Here is a 21,581-nt window from a genome sequence, read left to right as displayed (position 1 = left end):
AAAATGAATAGCGTCAATATTAATAATTTGAGATATGCAGATGACACAGTGTTAATTGCAAGCAATTACGAAGAACTTTAACATCTAATTAATAGGATTACCACAACGTGTAATGAATATGGGCTTAAGCTAAACACCGCAAAGACAAAGGTGATGGTCGTCAGTAAAAAGCCAATACAACCGGAAGTGGTAACAGCTTATGGTGAACAACTGGAGAGAACTAACAGTATCACTTACCTTGATTGTAATTTAAATGAGAACTGGGACATGAGCAAAGAAATTAGAATACGGATAGAGAAGGTCAGGGCTGCATTCTTTAAGATGAAGAAACTGTTATCTGGAAACAATATTACTTTAAGTCTGAAAATTAGATTAGTGAGATGTTATGTGTTCTCTACTCTTTTGTATGATGTCGAAGGTTGGACTTTGACGGATACACTTCTCAAGAAACTGGAAGCCTTTGAAATCTGGGTGTATCGGAGAATCCTACGAATAAGTTGGGTGGATAGAGTTCGTAACGAAGTTGTTTTGCATCGGATGGAAAAAGTTACGGAAGTCATCAAAACTGTTAAAAATCGCAAACTTAAATATTTTGGCCATGTTATGCGCCACCCAAAAAGATATAATATACTCCATTTAATAATACAAGGCAAGGTAGACGGAAGAAGAGGCCAGGTCGAAGAAGACCGTCATGGCATAGAAACCTGAGAGATTGGTTTAACAGATCCTCTGCGTCTCTTTTCCGAGCTGCCATCAACAAAATTACTATAGCCAATTTGATACCCAACGCTCGATAATCGAGCTCGGCACATGAAGAAGAAGAAAAAGAATTTAATATGGCAATCTCATCTCAGAATAATAAAACAATAGTAGTCAGCAAACAACCAAGCAGATGTAAAATAGAAATTGATGGCATTAGTATGATCAAGTAATAAATATAAAATACCTAGGAATTACAATGTCTAGCTATGGAGACTAAGACAATGAAGTGAGAGATAAAGTAAAAAAAGCAAATGGACTAGCAAGATGCCTTAATGACACTATATAGCAAAACAGACACAATAACACTGAGATGAAGTCAAGAATTTATAAAGCCAGTGTAAGACCAATAATGACATATGCCTTAAACAAGAAACGCCTTAGCCACAACGCCAAGGCTACTGGAAACGGCAGAGATAAGAGTACTGCGAAAAATTACAGGAAATGCGCTGAGAGATAGAGAAGTGAAGACATTAGAAGAAAATGTAACGTACAGTGTATAAAAGAATGATCACAAAATAGAAAAAAAGAATGGAATAACCATATAAGCAGAATGGAGGAGACCTGTGTCGTCAAAATAGCTAGAGATAAGTCACCAATCGGCAAAAGAAGTATCGGACGACCCGCGCAAAAGATGGAGTGACAACCTTTTATAGAGGTATTAATCCGCCAATGAACAAGCTGTATTGTCTATTAAGAGGCAGAAGAAGAAGAAGAAGAAGATCTGACTATTAATATACTTTTTTTCAATTTCTCTTTAACATAAGATGACACTAAATTTACAACTTTCAAAAAGTATTTTCTGGAAATGTCCTGATTGATTTTGGGTTCTATACGAAATTAGGACCCAAAGATAGAAATGTTGAAATAGCATAAGGAAAGTTAACACAATCAAGTTCTTTAACCACCGTGGCCACCTAACCACCATTTAATTTAATTTGCTAATTAAAAAAAAACTGCTTAACATCACACAAGGAATACTACGTATATATGTAGTAGAATAAAGAAATTATTATTATTGAAATTTTATAAATTGACCCTTCTGGGATTATTACTCTTTCTAATAATATTCCATAAAACTTCATTCACCAAAAGTTCGTGTACAGTACAGTCATTCACAAAAGTCTATAAAAGAATATAAATCTTTATGACAGATAAGCTCAGTTCGAAATTTTACAACTACATTTAACGACTGTCGTTATGGTAATAAAAGCGTTTTTATTGGTCACTACAGAACCGAATATGAAATATTAAGAATCAGGTTTAGTATAGAATATGAGCTTTTCGATTCTTATTTAAACCAGGAGGATGCTATCAGCTAGTCAGCATTTTCAAGACATAAAATTTTCTGTCTTTTCTATTTATAAGCTATGATTAGGTTGGTATAAAGGAATGTTGTTTACTTTCATTTTCAATCTCCCGGTTTTTTTTTTAATTTACTTTCTACGTGAAAATATTTATAATAATTAAAAATTAATTATCAGTAGTAATATCCCTAGGACATTGATAACAGACGAGATAATTTCATGACAATCAAAAGCTCGTTCCTTGGTAACAGCAAGCCGAAGGCTGAGTGCTGTTACCAAGCAACGAGCTTGAGAAATTTGTCATGAAATTATGAGGCATTCATCAATGTCCGAGGGATATTCGGCGGATAATTTTTCGAAAAAAAAAATCATAACTCAACATAACGAAACATTTATTTATTAAAAGTACAGTTAGTGAAAGTACAATTATTAAAATTAAAGTTAACATTAGATTCGTTGCTGTTCTCTACTATAGATCTATTACCACGCATAATATTTATAATCTTGTTGTGGTGTTCTTGATCAAGATTCAAGTATGATTTTATAGAATTCTGATTGCCATGACCAGTTATTTTTAGTTGTCATAGGGATTGAAAATTGCACTGAATGTAATTATCAGTCTAATGTTGACATGATTGGGTGAAATTGTTCCACATGACACAAAATGACGAAATTTGAATGGTTGTTAGAACAGTCGAAAAATTATCTCTGAAATGAATGTAAGCCTAAGGAAAAAGTTTAATATATTTTTAACGTATAGGAGAGTTTTTTCTAAGAGAGGGTATATATTCAAAATTAAGGCAGTTTTTTTCGTTGGTGTCATAATTGAAATATCTCACACTTTATTAATATCATACACACAATATTTTTTAAAGTCATATATTTTTAAGTGAATATTCGAGCAAATTATGGACGTGTATCAAAGTTCTTTAGACACTTTTGATCAATTTTGTACTACGAATAACGTAGCGAATTCCGGTCATCTCAAAACCGGAAGTGAATTTTTGTACCAAAAGTATATCTTGACAATCTCATACGTAATACTAATAATATTCCGAAAAAATATTTTAATTATCTAATATGGTTTTTGAGTAAAGTGGTGGACAAGAAAAGGGCTTAGCGTTTTAGTATATAAGATATCGACGTGCTCTCCTTAAGAGGCCAATAACTGGTGCTTTTACTCTATCTCACGTTTACCCAAACCAATTTGTTATTCAATGTTGTTCAAAATCAGGTAACTGGCATTATTCATTCCAAAAACAGAATAACAAAGCTGGTGCAAAATCTTAGAGATTTTCGTACTGATAGTAATTTCCAATATATATTCGGTTTTGGATTCGCTTGATATTTCCAAACCCCCCAAAAGTCAATGGGATGACACAGACACAGATATCGAAAAACGAGTATCTTTTGAAATTTTCGATACTATTACTTTGCAAATAAATACCCGTTTATCGAATTTTGAAGATCTGCAAATTCTGAAGCTATATTTTTTGAAACTATTTACATAAAAAATAAAAAAATGTTTAAGAATAAAATTTTTAAGGTGGAAGTTAACAAAAAATTAACATTTTTCCAGTTTTCCGGTTAATTAAAGATAAAATAACACCATTTGTCTTTAATTAATAATTAGTATTCTACTTCCAACTTCAATATGAGAATAGATCTTAGTAGGTAGGCTTTCAACTGTTAGTAGTTTTTTTCTGGAGCAAATTTTCCCGTTCATGTAAAGTTCTTACTCTTTAACCAACAGTTATGTTTTTAAACAAAAGATTCAAGTAATGATAATACAAATTCAACGATACTTAGCATTTTGGAACCAGTCAAATGGTTTTTTTTGAGAACAATTTCATTTATGGATTAGAGTGTAATACAAAGTTGGTAAACTGCAATATTTTTCGTAAACACTTTTGAGGAAATATTTTCAAAAATTTAAAACAAGTGCTTAATTATTCAATTATGCGGAAAAGTTTGCTTTTAGCAAAAACAGTGCGAGTATTATGCCTCGAGAGATTTTCGCTTTTGTTTTTTTCCCAAAAATCTAATTAAAATGTATTACTCGTTCGGTTTGTTTGGTCTGATTTTGACCTTAATTACAAAAAAGCTAACCTTCCGAAGAACCCCATTTATTCCTTTCTATAAATTCTCAATCCAGAATAACATGGATCTTTTCGCCGGAATTAGAACAGGGCAGGTATAAAACATCCTTAATCCTTGCTTTAGGATTGGGTTTGGATAAAGAGAAATTTAAGTTACGGACCGGTCAAGTCCCTTGGGAGATGCGAATTTTCCGAGTAGGTGTATAAATATGAGAAGACAACAATTGAAAGTGACAGCTGATTTAAAGCTGCTTATAATAAACCTAAGATAACTATAAACCAATTGATCGAGAGTAGTGAACCGATGTGAAGCACCATTATTTTGTGATGCTACCCGTGACGCATTCTCGTGGTGCTAGTTTCGTGACGCTTGCCTGAGCATTCTACTGTAGAGAAAATAGTAATCTAACGTATAGAAGCTTCGCTTTAAAAATATCAAATATTATAAAAGTTTATAACCTAAAAAGTCAGCCCAATTTCAAATTGTTTTAATAGTTCTTGATATTAAAGCATCAAAGAATCCATTGTGATCTGCTAAATACCCGTGGAATCAATATTTCGGCAAGTACAGTTTTTTAATAATCACTCTCTTAAAAGTATCTTTCACTTCGTTTTTCTTAACTAAACTTAAACCCCTTAGTTTATAATCTCCTCAATTATAACTTGTTAAACATGCATTCTACATTGTTAAACTCTCCTTGAATAAATAAGAGCTTTTAAAATACAAACTACTGGATACATACATTGTTTTATTCCTAAAAATTATAATGGGCTTGGAAACATTTCCGTTGATTCAAATGTTATCTTTTTAGAATATTTGGAGGTAGCGAATTCTGCGGAAATACACAGGAAAATCCCTAAGCGATATATATTTCCGGTCTGACAAGATAAGCAGTATACAAAATAAATTCTCTTAAGAATATTATCACAAGGTTTTGATGCCCTTACGTTGTATAAATACCGCTTTTCCTGTTACCTTCTTTTTATTTTTGTTGCCACGCCAAGGCAGTGATGTCAGTTTGAAATAAATCTTAGTTTTAATCCGGACTATATATGGAATACTATATGGGTTATCTTTGCAAGTGAAAACACGGCATATAAGTTTTAAGGAGCACAACAAGTATTTTTAAGATAAAGATGATTTCATGTGTTACTAAATCATCATATTTTTTTCTTTTGCATTATTTTAAATACTTTTTCAAAAGATTTGCAAATAGGGTAGACCGGGGATAGTTTGTATATGGGGATACAATAAATAGGATAAAATTTTTCGAATTAATGTGAATTTTACTGACTATAAAAGCAAATGGCCTTCGCTGTAAAACTTTTACAGAGTTTGTTTATTTTTTAAAATCATTCATCTAACTGTTAAAGGTAAGAACATATGGTTTTTCTTTATCACAGTTTTATGTTTTGTGTTTGGCGTTCCATTTGCATGCCGTGGTGGCTAGTAAGGATATATTTATGTATATTTTATAATCATACAATATTTGGTTAAAAATTTATGACCAGAAATGTGTGATTACTATCAGTTGGGGATACAATTTACCCGATATATTTATTAATTATTAACCCACTGCCTTACGTTATTCTAGATACCAGCAGAATTTAAAAGAACAACTGAGTATAGTATAAGGAAAAACATTTAGATCAAACAGATCGTGTTACTGGTTAGCTGTACGGTTGGCGGCGAAAAAGGCCTGTTCTTTTCAGAACAAAATATTTAAACATTTGAAGTTCCAACAAGTAGCTATACTGATAAAAAAATTAATTGATGTATATATATTGAAATTTCGAGATACCAGAGGCATCGAAAAGTTAGTAGACAAGACAGAAATTAAAAAATAGAATTAGAGCGCCAATCATTTTGATTTTTAGGATAAAAACAGGGCAGTAAATAAAAATAAAGGGTCTTTATATTAATATAAATTATTTAAAAAACGAGAAGAGAGAATAATCGAGAGAATTAGGAAAATGTAAATTAAAGAAGCTTTTATATAGAACGTAACAATGTCAGCATTGCTTCAGGACATTATGAAAAAGGGGGCACGCCAACAAATCTACCTGTGGTACTCTAATATGTGTTAATAACATTTATTGGTTAGTCTAAATAGTTTGTTGTGGATGTTTAATTCGTTTTTGTCTTCATATATTTTACTTTTTAGTATTTTGTTATGAGCTATATAACTATATATTTTACTTTTTATGAATTTAAAATCAATAAAAAGATTTGACATATCGACAATAAATTAATTTATTTTCTCTGACATTTTCCTTTGCCCAAAATTGATCAAAAGTGTCTAAAGAACTTTGATACACGTCCATAATTTGCTCGAATATTATTAGTATTACGTATGAGATTGTCAAGATATACTTTTGGTACAAAAATTCACTTCCGGTTTTGAGATGACCGGAAGTTAAAATTTACTTTAAGTTTTAGACTTCACAATGTATATATGGATCGAAAGGTCTCGTCGAGACGAATCTAAATATGTACTTCCGGTTGCGATCCGACACCGGAAGTGGCCCGAAACGCGCATAAAACGTCAAGATAGAGCAAATCTGACACCGGATTCGTGATCAGCATGCAAAATTAACTGCTAAATGATAACATTGTAACAAAAAACATTGTTTTCGACGAAATATTTCGTGATATTTAATACACTTTTTACTTGCATTATTATTGATGAATGTTATGTATATTCTTGCTTATATTGTTTGTATTGATCTCTTAATTTTTCTCGCAAAATAAAAATTTCATTTAAAAAACTGTCGAGTTGGTCCGCTAGTATCTATGAAATGTTTTTAACACTGTGGGCTATTTTGACTATTTTTGACATCATGGAATTTTATTATTATTTCTGCATGTTGCACAATTTTATTGAAGTTTATACTTCTATACGCGCATTCGACGTTGGAAATTTGTAAGGGAGTGAATTGGCAAAACCATTACATATGTAGGATATAGGATATAGGTAAAAGAGAGACAGAAGATATATTTTCTCTCTCTTTCTCTCTCGGGAATAAAAATGTTCTTTTTGTAAATATATTTAATATTTATTAATATTATTAATATTTTTTTGTTAATATTATTATCATGGTAGATTAAACATATGCGTAAGTAAGTTATGCATACTGTCATTTTTAAATACTTATGAATGTTGCATTTTAATTTGTATTGTATTATTATATTGAATTATGTTGCAGTGTATTTTATTGTATTTTTGTATTAATAACACAATAATTAATGAATTTTACTGCTGAGTATGTGTAAAAAAAATTTTTTGCATTCAACTCCTTTCATACATACATGAAAATAAAAATATACATTTTCATCAAAATATTGATTCAATCCTTCATTTACTATAGTCCTATCACAGGTCAAATGTTGTTTATACACAGCAAACGATGCGCCATATACCTATATACCTAATTCTGTTTCTCTTTCTGTTCTCTCTTACCTATAGCATTACATATTTAATGATTCTGCAGATTGACTCCCATATAAATTTGTAACCGCGAAAGCGTGTATATAATTAAAACTTCTACCGGTAGTCCCACTGGACTCCACACCCGTTTTTTATGTTAATATTTCACGTTTGAAAGTATTTTACATGTGTTCTTTTGTAAATGTGCAAATGAACCAGATATTGGTCAAACTGCTCCAGTTATTGACACGATATGTATTAGTGATTGGCCATCATTTTTTTAAGTGATATTTTACCACTTAACTCGTAATTTAAGATAGGCAGGTAGGTAGGTACTTATTTCGGTAAGCAAGCATTTTGTAATGACTGTGGATACAAAAAAAAATAGCATGTTAAAGTAAACTTTTATTTTTTATTCTGACAAGATTTGCAAACATATACTTGAGCTGTGTCCCCATACAATCTAGTTACGCAAGTTAATGATACAATATGATATATACGCAAGTTCCCTTCCTTATACTCTGTAATATTTAGTACACATAGATAACACACACCTTTAGAAACATTTGATTTTTAAAATTTGATGGAATGTTTGATAATAAGTTTGTATTTTAGAGTGCGAAAGAATGTTTAATACCGAGTTACGATTTTCGAAGTGTGAAGAGATATTTGATAATAAATTATCAGACAGAATTGTAATTTTTGTTGAGGACTTTTTTGTGTTATCACTAAATAAATTTCGTTTGGGTATAATTTTTTTAGGCGTAAAACGTCTTATCTTGGACACATATTTAGACATGACAGGTATAACTTCCTTCAGCTTATTATAGAAGGGAAAATAGAAGGCAGACGCGGCCCGGGTAGACGACAAATGACCTGGCTGCGCAACATCAAAGATTGGGCAGGATTAGACTTTCAAAAGGGAAAGCCCAAAATAGGGAAGACTTTGCAGAGGTCATCGGCAACCTTCGCTAAGAAGACGGCACCTAAAGAAGAAGAATACTTTTTTTTCTCAGGGCGTGGAGATTTAGTGTGGGCGAGAAATATTTTTGAAGATAATCTTAAATTCGCTTCTGGTGTAGGTGAATGCACGAAAATATCAATATTATTTTTGTTATTTACAGGACTTGATGATTTTGTGTGACAATGAAATTCTGGTGTACGAAATTTAACAAATTCAGGCAATGAAGGCTCAAAAACCTCAATATTATTACTTCTACTTTCCTGGTGTAGAGGTGTTAACACTTTCAATGCTTTTTTTTTACTTTTCTTGATATTTTGTAGTAGGAAATTGAACTTTTACACCCTTTTTATTATATTTTGTTGAGGTAATTTCTATGGGTTCTTCAGACTTATTTAAAGTTTTTGTTAATTTTTTTATTTTTTTATTATCCGAGCTTTTTATTTTCTTTTGGTCTTTTCTCATAATTTGTTTTTTTTTCTTTTGAGTTTTTCTCACTTCTTTTTTACGCTCCTAGTCTAATATTTTTTCCATTTTATCTTTTTCTGTGTTTCTTCTATCCGATGAAGTTTCTTGATGAAGAATGACGTACCAATAAGTAATTTTCGATATGCAGATGATACTGTTATACTGGCCGATAACATCGAAGATTTACAGATGATGCTAAATTGAGTAAATACAACTGGCAACCAATTTGGACTGAAGATCAATAGAAAGAAAACTAAATTTATGGTGATCAGTAAAAAGAACATTCAACATATCGACCTGAATATTGAAGCCGAACGTATTGAAAGAGTACACCGATTTAAATATCTGGGGTATACAGTAAATGATAAGTGGGGCCCAGACGTAGAGATTAAGATCCGAAATGAAATAACAAGATTCAAATTCATCAAAATGAGAAAGCTCTTAAGCAACCGCCACCTAAGCGTTAACCTTCGATGGCGCGCCACGAAATGCTACGTACTCTCTACGCTACTTTACGGAGTTGAAGGGTGGACGTTAACAGCAGCAACTATAAAGAAGTTAGCGGCTCTAGAAATGTGGCTGTATCGACGCATACTGAAAATACCTTGGACAGAGTGACCATCACAGAGGTATTAAGACGAATGGGTAAAGAGGTGTAATTGTTAACAACTGTTAAAAGGAGGAAAGCGTCATACCTGGGACATGTGTTCCGTAATGATAAGTACAGTCTGCTACAGCTTATCGTGGAAGGCAAGATTGAAGGTAGAAGAAGTTTGGGCAGAAAGAAGAAATCCTGGTTGAAAAACTTGAGAGAATGGTTTCAAATACCAGAAGCTGCGAACATAATACATGCGGCACAAAACAGAGAAACCTATCGTTTGATGGTCGCCAATCTTCGGTAGAAGACGGCACATAAAGAAGAAGATGAAGTTTCTAACTTTTGAGTTTGTTTCTTGCCTTTTCGTGCTGGAGTATCTGGCCATACTGAGTAAGTCGCAATAGATTTATTTATAGTATTTACAGGTATATTTTCAGAAATTTTTAGGGTTGTTTTAGGTTTCGATTCAAATTGAGTTGTATGTTCTATTCCTTGCATGTTGAAAATTTTATCATTTTCGAGTACTATCAAGGTTGTGTTCTCGATTTCAGGTATGTTTAGAATTTCAATATCATCTATTATTACAGGTATATCATTATCTCGAAAATTATTTCACTTGTCTCTAAAACTTTTGCTTCTTCGTCTAAAACATTTTCTTGTTCGTGGTTTGGAAAAATTTCTACTGACGACTTTTATGCAAATCCTGAAAAGATTTTTTTCAATATTTGGTAATCATCAGATTGAATTTTACAATTACTAGCTGTTTAATTTTGTTATTGCCAACTATTTCACAAAATTGTTTACCTATTAAAAATTGTTGTATTTGAATCAATAAGTGTTGGCAAATCTTTGTGCTCATCCAGATTACCTTCAGTTTCAAATTCTTTTCCTTTTTGACAGTCAAGACATTTTGAATAGTTAAGTGCAGACAAATTCCAAGTGAATATACCGCATGCCCTATTCGGAGAACATTTGGATATAACATATCTATAGCAGATTTTAAAACTGAAGCAAACTGTACTTTTGTTAACACTTCTTGGGGATTGTCTCTCCTAAACTGAAGCACAGGTTTGTTCCAAAAAGTTTTTAAAGGCTTAAACGCAGCCACATCCGCTGGTTGCATTAATATGTTACAACTAATTAAAAACTTAACACAGCAATGGCAGAAGCAGAGACTGGTGAGTCCAACTCTAAGCCGTCAGTTGAGAACAACCGTTACTAATGTATCCGGAGGAAAAACAGAGCAGCCATCCACCTCAGAAGAGGCTGCGGAAGCATCTAGAAGGTACTGTTATCTCTGTCCATATTATAAGAAAAGAATGACAAAAGTAAAATGCCTCATATGCAAAAAACACATTTGTGGTCAGCATCAAAATAAGAGATGTCCTGTGGTCAGCATCAAAATAAAAACGGGAGACTATTATATTAAAATAAGAGATGTCCACAGTGTTGAAAAACTGTGAGGAATTTTCCACATTAAGCAAGAACTTTTTGTTTATTTTTTAAAGGTACCTACTGTCTTTTTTATTATAAAGATTAGAGTGATTTTTTTAATAAATCTTAAAACAAACTGTTTTCCATTTTTAATTAACCATTACACGTAAAATTTAAGTATGCCTGGCAACAAGCGACTACTGGGTAACGGTGGCAATCTAGGGTTAAAGTTGGTTGGGCATTTTTAGAAAAGTTATTAATAATTATTAAAAAATAAACTAAAATAAAATAAAAATAAAAATAACTTTGCAGACCCTCATTTTAAAGGATTTTCTATGCTTTTTTAGAAAAATTGTGTCACTTTTCCATATAATTTGCTGGTCTTGACTTTTAGTCTTTAAAGTCAAATAGCGATCTTACATTATTTATATATTGTTTATAAATAATTAAATTGTTTATTACATATTGTTATCACCAAATTTATCAAAAGCAGGTATTAGGTACCTTTAACAACGAGTGTTATGGGAAAATCGTTCGTTCCCTGGTCTATAAGTACTTGTTTTCCAAAAATACTGAGTGATAACATATAAGTTTGGGTGTAATGTTCTCAAAGAAGTTCCTTTTTTATGGAGCTGCTGCCGAAATTATATAATAGGTTGTTTAATTGGTTCAAGTAAAAGATTTCAGACTAAAATGACACCACTACTATTAAACAGATTGGCACAAAGACAGCAGGTATACATATATACCTGGCTTCGGTCTAAATATATACTGATATAAACACCCACAGGCGGAACATGACAAGTTTATAAGGAAACTCGTAACCAATCATTAACGTTATTGGAATGGCTTCGTTCTAATTGATGCTTGTTGTAAAACAGGAATTTGATGAGATAAAATCTGAAATGGAAACTAAAATCAAGAACAATTTTAATAAACCAGAAGAAGAACGATTTTCGTAATTAATTTTATTTGTACCAGTGAGTTGGAATCATCGGTATTTTTAGATTTTGTGTAGGTAGAATTTACAAATTGAATAACCTTTTACTTTTGTTAGTATGTGCATATAAAACAAATTTTATAACTGCCAATGACTTATATGGAACTTCTAGGTATTACAGATAAGACATCCTACCTTTTTATTAAAATTTACGTTAATTGAAAGTAAAATATGTGAAAAAAATATTAAAATCGAGAGCTCGAAAACAGAAAACAATAGAAATGCAACTAATCTACAGAGTTAATCAGCATTTTTTTTTGACCTTTCTTTGACCGAAAATAAATGATGAAAAGGTTTCTGGTGTGAGCACATATTTATGAATGTTAGGGAAATAAGTCTTCTACTCACAATCCGTTATAGGTTTTTATTAAAGTTGGTAAAAGAGAATGGGCTACCGGTTTCGCTGTTTACAAACTTTTACAGCATCTTCAGGTCCGCAAGAAACTAAGTATATCAGTACAATCCTAATCTATGCTTCAAATGTAACTTGATAATGTAATCTTTTTTATAGGTACTACTAAGTTGTCCAAGCACAACATCTGCCATTCTGGTACTCTCGGGACAAAAACAAAAAAGATACACAAACATACAACACAAATATGAAAATTAATATAACTTTCACATTAAATTTAAATTTAAAATGCAAGTCGTTACCTTTTGTATGGTCTGACAGTGTTAAAAGATATAAAATGGGGGTTTTTTGAAAACATAATTTGTTAAAGTGACATGATGGAGGATTTGTGGTTGCGTGCTTATATGAAAATAAGCACGCAACCACAAATCCTACGTCCACTTGTTATAGAAAACAACGTCATCGAAGCAGTGAACAAATTTGTATACCTGGGACCACTCCTTAACACTGAAAATAATAAAACCGCAAAATTTGCACGGCCAACAGACATTATTTTGAGCTCAATCTCCTTCTTAAATCCACAGTTATATCAAGAAATACAAAAATAAAATCGTACAAAACAATAATACGCCAGTCCTAACATATGGGTCAGAGACCTGGACTCTAACAAAAAGTAATGAAACTATGTAAGGATGTTTCGAAAGAAAAGTACTAAGGCGAATCTATGGAGCAGTGAATGAAAATGGAGTGTGAAGAAGGCGATACAACTTCGAATTTTATAAAATATACCAGCAATCTGATATCGTAAAACATATTAAGATAGGACGGCTGAGGTGGATAGAGCATGTAATGCAGATAGAACAAAATTACCCAGCTGGAAAAACGCTCCTTGATATACCCATTGGTCAGAGAAAAAGAGGAAGACCCAGAACAAGACTACTTGATAACATCGATGACGATATGAGAAATATGGGAAATAAGAGGAAGGCGATGGATAGGGACGACTGGAGAGGAATTCTTGTAGAGGCTGTAACTCACGCAGGGTTGTATAGCCAGAATGATGATGATGACATGACGGTTTCTTTTATATTGTAGGTTTGTGTATGTTTTTTGTTTTTGTCCCGAGAGTGCCAGAAATACAGAGGTTATGCTTGGACAACTAAGTAGTATCTATAAAAAATATTACATTATCAAGTTACATTTGATGCAAAGATTTGGATTGTACTAATATCCTTAGTTTCTTGAGGGTCTGAAGATGCTGTATAAGTTTGTAAACAGCGAAACCGGTAGCCCATTTTCTTTAAGCAATTTTAATAAAAACCTATAGTGGATTGTGAGTAAAAGACTTATTTTCCTAACATTACGATATAAAGTTTGTAATATATGTTACTAGACCTATGCTACATCCTATTTGTTTTTTTAATTAAACTGCTGACTACTTTATTGTGGCTACACTGCGCAGCATTGATTTTGCTATTCATTAATTGCTCACTTTTTTATGATGCAGCATTTTTTAATTTACCCTGTATATCACAAGAACCGAAAGCAGTTCATAATCCTTTTGCGTTTTAAAAGTATCAATCTAAACAACTTTGGAGTATGTTTATAATAAGTAGATTGCCATTTATAGGAGGAATGTTACGCGTCTCACGAGTAATTCGTTTGATTTCAGTTCTGCCTATAGAATTTGAAATAAAATGCTGAGTTTTCATGTAGGTTATTAACGCATGAAAAAACTAAACGCCCACTTAAGAATTTTTCCGTTCCCACTCAAGGAAGAATAAACTTCAGTTGAGGATACTCCCATGTTGACGATCGTAGAGGTACGATGTGTGTAGTCCAGTCCAGGAGAGATGGTTGTTTTTTGCCGCAGATAAGTATGTGGCCCGTAAAAATGAAAAAATCCATCTTACAGTCCAGTACGATAATTAATAAATAAGTACATAATGATCGAGCGATAGTTAACAGCTAAACAAAGATGAAATAAGGTAATCAATTTTAATTAAGTTCAAAATTTAGAGACAATGCCGACTTAAGAAAAGTAAGTCAAGCTCGATGTAAGTTTTTCCATTTAATTTTAAAACTTGTCAAAATGTTTGGAGATACGATCGCAGAATGTTTTCTATTTGGTGAACCAAATAAATATACCTAGTGCAGTGTAGTGCCACGTTTTTCTATATAGATTATGTCTTTCAATTTTTTTGTATTCCGTAGTAATCTTTGTTAGCATTTTATAAATATCGCTTGTTATGTTTCCTTGTATAAAAAAGGCTCAATTAACTAAGTACCCACTATATGCGACCATACGTTTAGTTTTTGTTGTCTTTGAGTATGGTTTTAACATATCCCGTGTGGATTTTACACCAATACCTTAAATTTTAGTGATTTACATTCTCACACAGTGTAAATATTGCTTCGTCAGAAAACCATATCTTATTACCGAAGTTCTTATCAGTTACAGTTTTATTCATCATTACCCACTAAACTGTAATCTGCGGTCGTAGTCAAATTCATTTAATTATTGCAACAACTGGATTTTGTAGGGTTTAAATGAATTCTTATGTAATACACGCAAGACTGAAGAATGACCTACATCATATATTTATGCAGTTCTGTATGAGGATGTATTTAAACGAAATTCTGCTTGAAATCTAAAGTTTTATTGTAATTTTTATCGGTTACTGTAATTTATAATGGTAACCTGTTCGAATGCCATGTTTTACTTATCCAGTTTCCTCAGCGCTTTACAATTTTTGTACCATCGGCGTCGCCTTATGGATAGCAGAATGGTTTAGGAAAATATCGTTGAACAAGTTAACTACTTCAGTATAAGATCTTTTTCTATCGCCGTAGCTTCTCATGATTAAAACAGTAATTCTCTCTTTTTCATTACAAACCATCTTTACTGTAGTGCTTTTAAAAACACATACAACAACTGTCAGCTTTAATTATTAATATAATTTATTTTAAAAACGTCAAGATTTTATTAGTTTTATAAATTAAAGTCAAAATCACAGTATTCTATATTTATTGAATTACTTTAAAACTATTTGGCACTGAGAATTTTTATGTTAAGTTTTATCGTGAAAAAGCCAAATTGGCCAATGGTATCAGAAAAATGGTAAATCTGGCAACTGGTAAATCTATTTAGGAGATAAGTATCAAAAAGTAAAAATCCAAAGATTTCTACTACTTGTTCGAAACCAAAATTCAGATTCTCGCCCAAATATTTACTTTCTACGATTTTCAAAGCAAACAAACGATGAATAAAGAAACATTGGAAATCTAAAATTGCATTCCACGTCATATCGATTCACCTAAGTAAGAACTTTCATCAACTGGCTTCTAGTATTTAAAATTCACTATACGTGAAATCAAATCTTAACTGTCTTTTTTTAGAAATTAGACATTTCTAGACTGTTGGTTAACTCTGTAAATACGCTACCATAATTCTTAATCCTTTGCAACAACTGTCAACCAAAGCCGTTGCTTTATTTACTAACGCTCTGTGCCTGACTTTTTTGAGTATTGACGGTTTTCAATATAAAACTATTTGAGGAACTTTGCAAAGTTAACGTCGTCGTGTTGATAGATTACCAAATAAAATACAACAGTAATGGAGGCTATTTATTATCGTTAATGTGAAAGTTTTATAATAAAATACGTGGAAACATGTAGCATCCATTTGTCTTCTCCCGGATGTGGATGTAGTTTATTCCAAAAGAAATAATATGCGCCTCAACGCTGACGGTCGGTATATTTTGAAAAGTGTGTGTTTATTCCTGCAGTAAATATTGGTAAATATACAGCGAATATGAGATCTAATGGCCACTATGATCCTTGTTGTGAAAAACAAAATATTCCATTGAAAATATTGAAGAGTTTGAGCAATAAATATTTATGAAACTCTGGGAAAGGTGAGATAAATATATGTTTTTGACTTCTGCAAAACGTTAATTGCTTATCTTTTCCTTTACCTTCATTACAACACGAGTTTCTAATTTATACTATTATAACACTGCTTTAAAATTCATTTAAAGCTTAATAAAACTTTATTCAACACCAACTTGTTTACAATACTTTAAAAGACTGACAACTATAAACTTCAAAATATCAATTACAGCTGTGTCAAACTGTTAACATATATATATATATATATATATATATATATATATATATATATATATATATATATATATATATATATATCTCGAAAATTCTACATCTCTTCTTTTTTGTCAAGTGAATTTTTCTATATGAAATAAATCTAACGGAACTGTCTTAACAGTGCTCCTTCCTTTATAGTTATTGGCCTCGAATAACTGGACTATTAGGGATCGATTAAAGCCAACAGGGTGGATCAGTTCCATGATATGGAGCTAGTCTCTCGATATGAACTACCTTGGGTTTACTTCTAGCTGAAAACTTTATACGGTAGATAAGATCGTTTATTTTCTGCAGGAAGGTGAACGGCCTTCCCAGTTGCGTTGAAGTTCCGGACAAAGTCCTTTCTTACGTGTGGTATTGTATAACTATACTGGGTCACCTCTTTCAAAAGTTGTACCAGTAGCATGCATATGGAGCCTGACCTTTCAATTTTTTTTTCTTTTTTTTTCTACTTCATATGGAGGCAATCTTCTGAAAATAAGATCTTAAGGAACCTTCATTTTTCTTTCAGTGATCATCATCGCTTGAGAATAACTAGTTGACTTATGTTCGGAACTTCTATATGCTAATAGGAATAGAGGAATTAAAGTATTCCAATATTTTTCATTATTAGCGCGAAACACTAAAAGGTATTGACAAACAGTTCTATTATATCTTTGGATCATTCCGTCTGATTCTGGTTGGAGAGGAGTAGTGTGAGTTTTCTTAATACCCAAGATTTTCATTAATTCTTGCCATAATTCTGATTTAAAATTCAGTCCTTGATGAGAATGTAACTCTAAAGGAACTCCATGTCTTGATACGACGTCTGTTATGAATGCTTCTGCTACTGTAGTCACTTCTTGATTAGGAAGGGGTGCAATGTCAGGCCACTTTGAAAAATATAATTTATTGCGACCATTAAGTACTTGTTTTAAATCGTTTTGATGTTATACTATTTGATTTTTAAATAGTTTTTTATATCGTTTTGTTGTTCTACTATTTTATTATTTTATTTTCTAAATCATTCTGTTTTTCTTCTAATTTATCTATTCTCCTAGTAATTTGACTAATTTGACCTCTAACTGAAAATTTTTGCGAATTTGAGACAAACCGTTTATGATTTCTACATCTACTTTTCTACGCCTCTCCTCCTCTTCCTCCTCTTGTCTACACTTTTCCTTTACCTCTTTCTCTTCTTGTCTGCCTTTCCCATTTTTATCTTGCTCTTATTGTCTACGTTTCTCATTTGCCTCTTTCTCTTCTTGCCTGCGCTTCTCCTTTTCTTCTATCATTCTTAAAAACCATGCGGAGGTCCGAACGTATCCATTTCTTTATCAAAATCAGTAGATCTTTAATAATTACTTAATATTTCTTAGCGGATACACAGACGCACTATACGTGAAATCAAACCTTAACTGTCTTTTCTTTTTAATTTTCTATTTGTTTTGTTAAAGGTTTCGGTCACATACTGATTGTTTTGTTTTTCTTTAGTTATTGTTCACTGGTACTCTGATGTTAGGAAATTTTGCGGGCCCGCTGCTGCTTGCTGAGATATTTCAGTACCTATTATGGAGCTTTGAATCGTCTCCACTCTAGAAATTCTTAAAATTCTTCTATAGCACCAAATTTCGAAAGCCTCAAGGCGCTTTAGAACATTTTTATTCACAGTTCAAGACTCGACAACATAAAGTAAGACCAAAAACACGTAGCAGTGAAGTAGACGGATCCGCAATGCTAATTTTAGGTCTCTGTTACATAATATTTTAAACATCCTTCTTAAAGGGACTTTGGGCTGCTCAATTCTGGATCTAATTTCATCGTTACTCCCCGCGTTACAGTTTAACTGATATCCAAGATAAACAATTAGATCAACTTGTTCAAGTTTGGTACTATTTACATATATAGACCGCTTTATATTCTATTGTTTACTTATTACGAGTATTTTGGTTTTCTGTATGTTTAAATTCAAATCTGCTTCCTTACAGCTCTCAACGACACTGTCAAGTAATGTGTAGATGCTAGGTGTACTGTGTCGTCCGCATATCGCAAATTATTGATGACTTTACCGTTCACAATTACCTTCTTGTTTTTCAGACTGTGAATTTCTGAAAAATTTTTCGGAGTAAGTGTTGAAAAGCAGGGGCGACAAGAAGCATCCCTGCCGTACTCCTCTTTTATTATTAAGAGCTTGTAATTTCAAACCGTCTACTAATACTGATGTTGTTTGATTTCAAGATAAATTTACAATTACGCGAACGTCTCTGCCATCCAAGCCAATGTCTCTTAGAACTTCGATCAATATAGAGTGCTTAACACGATCAAATGCCTTTTGGAGGTCGATAAAACAACAATACATCTCTACAGATATATACAGATATATCACGACATCTTTAAGCCAGTAAGTTTATTTCAAACAATGCCATTCTTGTTCAACACCCGTTACGGAAACCAAACTATGTGTCACTTAGATATTCCCTTATAATAGATTGCTCGATCATCAGCATACATAAATATTTTTGACGCATTCATTACGGATCAGTTGGTCATTAGTGTATATGTTGAAGAGTTAATGTGAAGAACTTTAATCTTCCATTTAATTTATATATCCTAGCTAGATAATATTCTAAAGATTTCATGTTTGTTTATAATATACATTTTCTACTATTGGAGCTTACCACAATTTCCCTGGGATTTGCTTAGAAAACATTTATTACAAATTATCTTTTGTATTTCTTTCCCACGATATCTATTTATAACATGCAAGTCATTTTATTTATTTCTGCATTATTGCTTAGTTTAAAGAGTTTACAATGTTGAGAAAAGATATAATTTCATATAATCATATCTCATAATTCACAATAGTGGGTGATTTGAAAAAACAACTTGCTTTGAGAAATTTAATATGTAATAATTTTATCTTGATGGAGGCATACACTGGTTTAAATGGTGTTAAAATATATGTCGAATTCTGATTAAAGCAATATATCGTTAACCTTGTTACTCCAGTCGTCAGAGACGAAAATGCCACTGAACCTCCAAAAATCATACGAACAAGCTTAATTTTGCCGAGAATATTAATTTTGGGACTCCAAAAAGATGCAAAAAAGTTTTAACCACTTTAAAAACCACTTTTACCCCCTCGTATTTCTCCCTTAAACCCCCCCCCACGCAGGGGGGTAAAAACGCAAAAAAATCAATTTATCAAGAATCTGTACACCGTAGAAAAAAATGTTTTAAATAAAAAATGTAGCTGAGATAATTTTAAACAAAAATGTGTATAAGCATTTTTTTATGTAGCATGAACCGTTCTGTTAAAAACAACGCTTGTTGAAGCGACCGTCGATTTTGCATGTCAATTAAACTCGCGAAATCAATGTTCAATAAAATATATGTCAGCGGGGGGGTAAACATTCTATACCTTTTGATTTAAGTGACCTGTTGACAAAAATCAAGATGTGTTTTAAATTATCCAGCACATTTGCATAAAATCAAAATACTCCAGAGCGATCTTTACGAGGTTTGTAACATAAAGATCTGGACCACATTTTCTTTCGGTGCATAAAATATAAGGCGCAATCGATTGAAGTTTTCAAGAAACTTTTACAGTTAAAAAACGAAAGCCCATATATTATCATGTATTGTTATTTTTTGTCAAAACAGCGAAAATTCAACTATAAGATCATCTTTATTTTACTCGTTATGTTTTTCCTAAAGGTTTATACAAACTGTGGGCAAAAAGAGTTTAATTCCTGTTAAATCCTTTTATTAAAATAATAAAATTAATGATTCTGTCTGCATAGGAATCCTCCCTAGGGAGACTAAGAAAAATTTATGTATATCTCATATACGACATAGGAAAGGAAAAAAATAAAATCGATACAAGAAATGAAGCATTTATTAAGGAACAAGAACAAGAACAAAATAAATGTAATGATTGAAAGGAAAGCTATAATCAGCTGCGACGCCTTTTGTAGGGCATATGGAGAAATTGCAAGAAAGAAGATAATAATTCGCTGTTTATATAGATTAAGTTAATGTATTACATAACAAATGGGCATTCGGGTATTTAAAAAATTACAAAAATATTTACCTTTTATATTGTGTTCATTAATATCCAAATCACAAAACGGTTACACGGTTGTCTTTCATCACCGGCACACACGAATTTCAAACTGCTCAAAAGAAACGACCCACGAAAAGACACCTGCCTCTACACCCGATTTCCGTCAAAAACACCCGAACCAGCTTAAAATGAGGTTTATACTTCATACCAGCCGTCGGCAGCGTCTCAGCCCTCGAGGCGCAGTAGGCCATGCGTATTAAATCGTCGAGAAACAAAAGCAAAGCACTCTACACTCGCTGAAGACGCCCCCGCCTTGGCCGTCCTTGATGCGAGATTCATTGATGCAGGCGGATGTGCAGTTTATTGTTACGAAGAATACGTGGAACTGCCCTTTTTCTCCGTCATTAATAAATCTATCTCTTGCGAAAACAAAGGACAAAGGCCTTTGTGTGATTTACTGGCACCGTAAAATGGGCGGTTTGGGAATTTCGATATTAGTGAATTAATTTTTAGTGTTATTCTTAACCTTACCTTTTGTTGGACATTTTGATATATAATTTATTTGTAAATACGTGGTCAAATTAAAATATTTTTTAAGGTTCGAATTTTCGAATAGCAATATTGATTTATTAGGTACTAATATCAACTTCATCATTATGAAGATACTTGTCAATCTGTGAAAAAATCATCGTTTTACAGTTAAAAAGGTTTTGAAGGCTCTAAAAGGTATACGAGAGATACCTGATGAAAAATCCTCGAAGACGATGTACAACTGATTTTACTTTGTTTTGTATTTAACGATCATAAAAGTAAAAGAACATTATAAAACGTTTATTGGACATTTTAAGGAAAAATTGTTCGAATGAAAGTTGTGGATTTTAAAAAGTTCTTTAATTTACAACTCTCAAAATTATTATGCATAAACAAACACCTGAACGGTGTTTGTATACTGCTATCTGGTCA

General features: G+C 32.2%; 1 protein-coding gene across 1 annotated transcript in view; it reads right to left on the bottom strand.

The window, feature by feature from the left end:
- LOC140437662 (uncharacterized) overlaps positions 1-20,826 on the bottom strand; it is a 297,351-nt gene extending 276,525 nt beyond the window's left edge. Inside the window, exon 1 of the mRNA XM_072527297.1 lies at positions 20,646-20,826. The gene's annotated coding sequence lies outside the window, so the exon portion shown is untranslated. The remainder of the gene's footprint in view (positions 1-20,645) is intronic.
- Between the last annotated feature and the right edge of the window lie 755 nt (positions 20,827-21,581).

This window comes from Diabrotica undecimpunctata, chromosome 3 (assembly GCF_040954645.1).
Source record: "Diabrotica undecimpunctata isolate CICGRU chromosome 3, icDiaUnde3, whole genome shotgun sequence".
Lineage (NCBI taxonomy): Eukaryota > Metazoa > Arthropoda > Insecta > Coleoptera > Chrysomelidae > Diabrotica > Diabrotica undecimpunctata.
The sequence above is the reverse complement of the archived record's forward strand: the minus strand, read 5'-3'. Positions and strand labels throughout refer to the sequence as shown.